Here is a 7,500-nt window from a genome sequence, read left to right as displayed (position 1 = left end):
TTCATATAAGGACATTGTAATCTATTAACATAATAAAGTATTTATCAAAAGATCATTGGTGATATTAAGTTTATTTAAATTAATTTGCTTTTTAAGCATATTAACATAGAATAAATACTAATGATTTGATAAAGTGTTGATAGATTTTATTATATATAATGCTAAAATTCATTTTTTGAATTTTACAAAAAATTTAATATCTATGATATTAATATTTATTTGTATGCATTTATATGATTAACAATGCGAAAGATTCAGGATACCTTCGGGACCCGTCTTGAAACACGGACCAAGGAGTCTAACATATGTGCAAGTCATTGAGTTATATTAAACTTAATGGCATAATTAACTTAACTTAAAAATATAATGGGATTAATTTTTAGTCTATTTTCTTAAATAGTCAATTAATTCAATCCCGGGGCGTTCCATATAGTTATGTATAATGATAATTTATTATTATTTATACCTCTAACTGGAGCGTACCTTGAGCATATATGCTGTGACCCGAAAGATGGTGAACTATACTTGATCAGGTTGAAGTCAGGGGAAACCCTGATGGAAGACCGAAACAGTTCTGACGTGCAAATCGATTGTCAGAATTGAGTATAGGGGCGAAAGACCAATCGAACCATCTAGTAGCTGGTTCCCTCCGAAGTTTCCCTCAGGATAGCTGGTGCATTTAAAAATTATATAAAATAATCTTATCTGGTAAAGCGAATGATTAGAGGCCTTAGGGTCGAAACGATTTTAACCTATTCTCAAACTTTAAATGGGTAAGAACCTCACCTTTCTTGATATGAAGGTTGAGGTTATGATATAATGTGCCCAGTGGGCCACTTTTGGTAAGCAGAACTGGCGCTGTGGGATGAACCAAACGTAATGTTACGGTGCCTAAATTAACAACTCATGCAGATACCATGAAAGGCGTTGGTTGCTTAAAACAGCAGGACGGTGGACATGGAAGTCGTAATCCGCTAAGGAGTGTGTAACAACTCACCTGCCGAAGCAACTAGCCCTTAAAATGGATGGCGCTTAAGTTGTATACCTATACATTACCGCTAAAGTAGATGATTTATAAAACAATTTCGATTGATTTATAAATTTTGAAACTTTAGTGAGTAGGAGGGTACAATAGTGTGCTTAGAAGTGTTTGGCGTAAGCCTGCATGGAGCCGCTATTGGTACAGATCTTGGTGGTAGTAGCAAATAATCGAATGAGACCTTGGAGGACTGAAGTGGAGAAGGGTTTCGTGTGAACAGTGGTTGATCACGAGTTAGTCGGTCCTAAGTTCAAGGCGAAAGCCGAAAATTTTCAAGTTTTTAATAAAAAAATATTAATAAAATTTATATATATATATTAAAAAATAATTAAATACTTGAATTATTTTGAACGAAAGGGAATACGGTTCCAATTCCGTAACCTGTTGAGTATCCGTTTGTTATTAAAAATGGGCCTTGTGCTCATCCTGGCAACAGGAACGACCATAAAGAAGCCGTCGAGAGATATCGGAAGAGTTTTCTTTTCTGTTTTATAGTCGTACTACCATGGAAGTCTTTCGAAGAGAGATATGGTAGATGGACTAGAAGAGCATGACATTTACTGTTGTGTCGATATTTTCTCCTCGGACCTTGAAAATTTATGGTGGGGTCACGCAAACTTCTCAACAGGCCGTACCAATATCCGCAGCTGGTCTCCAAGGTGAAGAGTCTCTAGTCGATAGAATAATGTAGGTAAGGGAAGTCGGCAAATTAGATCCGTAACTTCGGGATAAGGATTGGCTCTGAAGATTGAGATAGTCGGGCTTGATTGGGAAGCAATACCATGGTTTATGTACTCGTTCTGGGTAAATAGAGAATTACGATTCTTGTTCCCCGGATAGTAGTTACGTAGCCAATTGTGGAACTTTCTTGCTAAAATTTTTAAGGAATTATATCATTCGATATATATTCTTTTTAAATTATAACGATTATCAATTAACAATCAATTCAGAACTGGCACGGACTTGGGGAATCCGACTGTCTAATTAAAACAAAGCATTGTGATGGCCCTAACGGGTGTTGACACAATGTGATTTCTGCCCAGTGCTCTGAATGTCAAAGTGAAGAAATTCAAGTAAGCGCGGGTAAACGGCGGGAGTAACTATGACTCTCTTAAGGTAGCCAAATGCCTCGTCATCTAATTAGTGACGCGCATGAATGGATTAACGAGATTCCTACTGTCCCTATCTACTCATTCTCAGTGTGACTGCTGAGGCGAACGGACGTGCCGTGTACTGTGCGCTATTTTTGTGACTTCGCTGTGTGCCTGTGTGCTTTATCCGCGTGTGATAACCGGTTGTATACAGTTGTGCGAGTGACGCTAAGTTTTGTCGTGGCTGTACCATAGCGGTACAGTGTTTACGATTAATTGCACTAGTGAGTGCCGTTGTGCGAGTGACGCTACTTTGTCGTAGCTGTACCATAGCGGTACAGTGTTTACGACTGATTGCAAGTGCCGTACGGTAGTGTTGTTGGACATTCCTGTGAGTGCCACTATACTCCGTACTATTGACACATAGTGCGTGCGTGTGAGTGCTGCTATATATAGCGTGAGTGAGTACGGTTGTGCTAGTGACGCCACTGTTCGCGTGGCTGTACATTGTGTACAAGTGTACCTTGTTGGTATATTGTGGGACGCTCAAGCGAGTGCCGCTATACCAAGTTGTTTACAACATTTGTGTGCCGCTAATTTTTGGCGTCCTTTTCGTGTGCGCGTGCCGTTACATTTCGGCGTGGGTGTACAGTGCGGGCGTACACTAGGTTTGTCGTGCTGTTATATTGCCATATTTGGCAACGGTAAAAAGGGCGTCCCCTTTTGTGCGTGGGTTGAGTACTGCGCTAAGGTTGAATACCTTGTGCAGGTCTGCAAACAGAGCGTGCTGCGTTTTGCCTGCGGTCGAGCTCGGCGTTAGCTCCACCTTGGTCGACCCGTCCTTGTTCGGGGAACAGTGTTCCGTCCGGCAAGGCATTGGTGGTGGCCTTTGCCAGACCTTTGGTTGGCGCTGTGGGCTACGCCCTCGCGCTTTGCTTTGGCTCGCCGATAGGTGCAGCCGCTGTGTGCGTGCCTGTGCGGGGTTCATTCCTGCCGTACAGTATTTGCCGTCGCCCAAAAGGGACCCAATTTTTGTTGTTGCTCGGGAGGCCTTTTACCGGCGAATTCGGCAACCTTAGTGGTGGAGCTTTGGGCTATGCCCAAATTAGAAGGCTTGAGGAAGAGGGCGAACACCCCTCTTCCAAGCGGTTCGGCGGTGCCATCGTCGGCAATGGATGAGACGACGTCCGGAGAGGAGGAGGTGATTTTGCGGTCTCCTCCCCGTACTAAGAAGAAGACCGCTGGAGGTGCAGCGGTCCCGGTGGGTAAGTCGATTTTGAAGGTATCGAGTAAGTCGGGGGCGAGTGGAAGCGAGGGCGCTTCCGAAAGTGGAAAGATTGGGAGTGGGAGCAAGGGGCGGAAGACGGGGGAGAAATTAGGTCCAGCAGGGAAGCGGTTGGAGAAAATCCGCGGGGAATTGGGTGCTTCCCTGGAGGATTTGGGTACGTTCGGTGGGGGTGCCGAACAAAAGAAAGTTGGGCGGAAGTTTATGGGGCGCTTCAAGTCCATTGTGACGGCCTTTAGTGGAGCCGTCATAGACATGGACGGCGTCCCGAAAAGTGTGGCAAAAGACCTCCTTGGATACTCCTTGGAGTTTGAGGAGCTTTTTGTGGAGATGGTGGCGGAGATCGCCCATCTTCGTGGGCGGTTGGAAGCCACAAAGGTAAATAGGGAGGAAGCACCTCGGAGGACGGCTGGAGCTGCGCTGGCTGGTACAGCGATGATGCCGGCACCTCAGGCGCCTGCGCCTGTGTTGCCTGCGTTGCCGGTGCCCAAGCCAGTTGAGACCTGGTCGGTCGTAGTGAGGGGTAAAACCCCCACTACGTCCAAAGAGGTGATTAAAAAAGTGGTAAAGGAGGTAGGGCCTTCCATGGGGGTAAGGGTGCACGAGGTGCGCCCGTTGAAGGATGGAGGTGCGATTATTCGCACCCCATCAGTTGCTGAGAGGGATAACTTGGCGAAAAATGCCAAGTTTTCCGAGGTGGGGCTCGATGTGAGCGTACGTCGGAAGCTGGGGCCTAGGGTTGTGGTCCAGGGGGTCCACACGGAGATCTCCCCTGACGAGTTCATGGGAGAGTTGTTCCGTTTGAACCTCAAGGAGTTCAGCCCTGGGTGCCTTGAGAAGGACGTGAGGATGGTCAGCCGTCCTTGGAAGGTCAGCCCTGATGGGGTGACGAACGTGGTCCTTGAGGGTACGGACATGTTAATGTCCGCCCTCCTGGAAGCGGGTCGTTGCTACATAAAGTGGTTTTCCTTCCGGGTACGGCCGGACCAACTGACGCCCGGCTGCTTCCGATGCATGGGCTTTGATCACAGGGTGGCAGAGTGCAGAGCCAAGAAGGATGTCTGCCGAAGGTGCGGGCAAGAAGGACACAGGAGTGCAGGTTGTGGCAATGCCCCGCATTGTCGCAACTGTGCATTTAAGGGCAAGCCAGCCGGACATCTGATGATGTCCACTGTCTGCCCGGTGTACTGTGCCATTGTTGCCCGTGCGCTCGCTAGACATTGATGGTTGAACTATATCAACTGAACTGTCAGGGGTCTTATGCCGTGATGTGTGAATTGGGGGCGTGTATGTCGGAGGGGGGCTGCGGCATTGCTTTGCTCCAGGAACCATACTCCACCAATGGGGTGGTGAGAGGTCTTCCTGGGGGCTTCAGGGTCTTTACGGACCTTGGAGTCAATGCCGCAGTAGCTGTGTGTGAGCCAAGCTACTCTTGTGTAGTAGTTGACTCATCACAGTGGGGAGTATGTGTGTGTGTCGAGGGGGAATTCGGCAGAATGAATGTCGTCAGCTTGTACTGCAAGTTTGACGAGCCTCTAGAGCCCTACTTAAGATACATTGATGCGGTGCTACTACATGAGAGTAGCATTCCTGCCATCGTGTGTCTTGATGCGAATGCTACCTCCCCGATGTGGTTCAGCAAGGTATCCAGGCATAGTGCTGGATATCGGAGCCACGATCGGGGTGAGGTTATGAGCGAATGGCTTGTGGCGAATAACCTCCTCGTAGCAAACGAACCAAGCGTATGGTATACGTTTGAGGGGCCTAGAGGTGTGAGTGACATTGACGTGACGCTCATGAATGACGCAGCAGCGAGTAGGTTCGAGCGTAAATGGAGTGTTAGGGGGGGTTGGGGAATTAGTGACCATAATTTAATACAAATTATGGTTACTCCCCGTACCCCGCAGTTAGAAGGGGGGAGTCCATTGAGGCGATGGCGTACCTCGTGTACTGACTGGAACCGATATGGACATACTGTTAGGGAAGCGGTATTGGATATACCGCTTAGTGAGTTTGAGGAATTGGGGGTTGACGAGCAAATTGCTCGTCTATCTGAATGTGTCTGGGGAGTGAATGACTCAGTGTTTAGGAAAGCTAGGGCTGTGAGAATGAAAGGTGTGAAATGGTGGACTAGCGAGTTGAACTCAAAGAGGAGGTCTGTCCGGCGCTTGAGGCGGTTGTTTCAACGCGGCAGGCGGACCAATTCGGAGAATCTGTCTCAGCTCAAGTATCAATTTAGTGTAGGGATGAAAGAATATAAGAAGATGCTTGTGAGAGTTAAGGAGGAAGAATGGAGGAGATTTGTGGGGGAAAATAGGGACGACCCTTGGGGACAGGTCTTTAGGATCTGTCGGGGTCGTCGAAATGAGATGGCTAGCTCTCTTCGCGTAGGTGATACTGTATTATCGACGTGGAGAGAGTGCGCCAATGTTTTGTTAGGCGAGTTCTTTCCCAGGGCTGAGGTTCAAGTTCCTCCTGCACAAGAGGTGCCTGTCCCTCCACTAGACGTTGGGGAGTTGGACTATGCGTTTGGCCTGGTCAGGTCTAAAAGGTCTCCAGGTTTCGATGGTTTGAACGGAGAGATGTGCAAATGCTTGTGGAAGTTCATTCCGGAATATTTGGAGGCCATTTATGATAAATGCATATGGGAGGGATATTTTCCACGCGAGTGGAAAGTTGCTAGGGTCGTCGTACTCTTGAAGTCGCCCGATAAGATCAGGAGCGATCCTCGATCTTATCGTGGTATCAGCCTCCTTCCAGTACTTGGAAAAGTGCTGGAAAGGGTTATGGTTGAGCGGCTTCAGGAGCTAACTCGGGGTGTTAGGTCGGATAGGCAGTATGGTTTCAGGAAAGGACGTAGTATAGAAGATGCGTGGATGTATGTTCAGAGTGTAGTTAGGGAAAACGTCAATAAATATGTCCTTGGCATTTTTATTGACTTCAAGGGGGCCTTTGACTACTTGCGCTGGGACCGGGTGTTACAACGGCTAGAGGAGCTTGGCTGTCCGGAAATTGCTCTATGGCGGAGTTATTTTTCGGACAGAAAAGCATCTATTGTAGGAGTGGGCGGGAGTGTGGAGATTGGGGTGGCTCGAGGCTGTCCGCAGGGATCCATCTGTGGTCCCTTCATTTGGAACCTCATGATGGACTCCCTGCTTCGGCAGTTAGAGCCACTTTGTAAACACTGTGCATATGCGGACGACCTTCTCATTTTGGTTGAGGGTCGTTCGCGTGAGGAACTGGAGCGAGTGGGGGGGCAGCTCCTTACATTGACCCACAATTGGGGGGTAGATGTGGGAGTGGATATATCGATGGACAAAACGGTGACAATGCTGCTTAAGGGCAGATTGTCCCCGAGTCGTCCACCGATTGTCCGTTTGAATGGCGTTTTGATTAGGTATGTGACGCAAGTCAAATACCTGGGGGTAACTATGAGTGAAAGGATGTGTTTTACTCCACACTTAGTGTTGTTGAGGGAGCGGCTGCAGGCAATTGTTGGGCAAGTGCGTCGCGTAGTCAGATTTGACTGGGGTCTTAGCCGACGCGCGGTTCGTACCGTATATCGGGGGCTATTTGTGGCCTGTGCCACTTATGGTGCCGCTATATGGTACGAATGGGCTTTAAAGTCGGTTGGCAAACGTCATCTGATGGCGTGCCAGCGCATTATGTTGCTTGCCTGCTTGCCTGTATGCCGTACAGTGAGTACGGATGCGTTGCAGGTGTTGTTAGGTGCGCCTCCTCTTGACCTGTTAGTCGTGCAACGGGCGGTTGCCTTCAGGTTGAGAAGGAGGCTTTGTATGCCGCTGCGTGTTGGATGGTTATCCGACGGTGATGTAGGAAGGGGGTTTTTAGAGTGTAAAAGGTTGTTGAATGAATGTATGCTTCGTGGGTGGCAAAACCGTTGGGACAATAGTTCCAACGGTCGCGTGACTTACGAGTACATTCGGGATGTTTCCTTTGTCGGGGAAAATCCAGATTTTGGATTTTCCCTCAGCCTAGGATTCCTCCTTACTGGACATGGGCCTCTTAATGCATATTTGCATGAGAGGCGCTTGTCCACAAGTGAGGAATGTGTTTGTGGGTCG

At 47.9% G+C, this 7,500-nt stretch overlaps 1 pseudogene; it reads left to right on the top strand.

Annotated features, from left to right (window-relative positions):
- The window catches only part of LOC128871026 (large subunit ribosomal RNA), a 2,776-nt pseudogene extending 505 nt beyond the window's left edge, over positions 1–2,271 (top strand).
- Positions 2,272–7,500: the final 5,229 nt, after the last annotated feature.

This window comes from Anastrepha ludens, unplaced genomic scaffold (assembly GCF_028408465.1).
Source record: "Anastrepha ludens isolate Willacy unplaced genomic scaffold, idAnaLude1.1 ptg000075l, whole genome shotgun sequence".
NCBI lineage: Eukaryota > Metazoa > Arthropoda > Insecta > Diptera > Tephritidae > Anastrepha > Anastrepha ludens.
The sequence above is the reverse complement of the archived record's forward strand: the minus strand, read 5'-3'. Positions and strand labels throughout refer to the sequence as shown.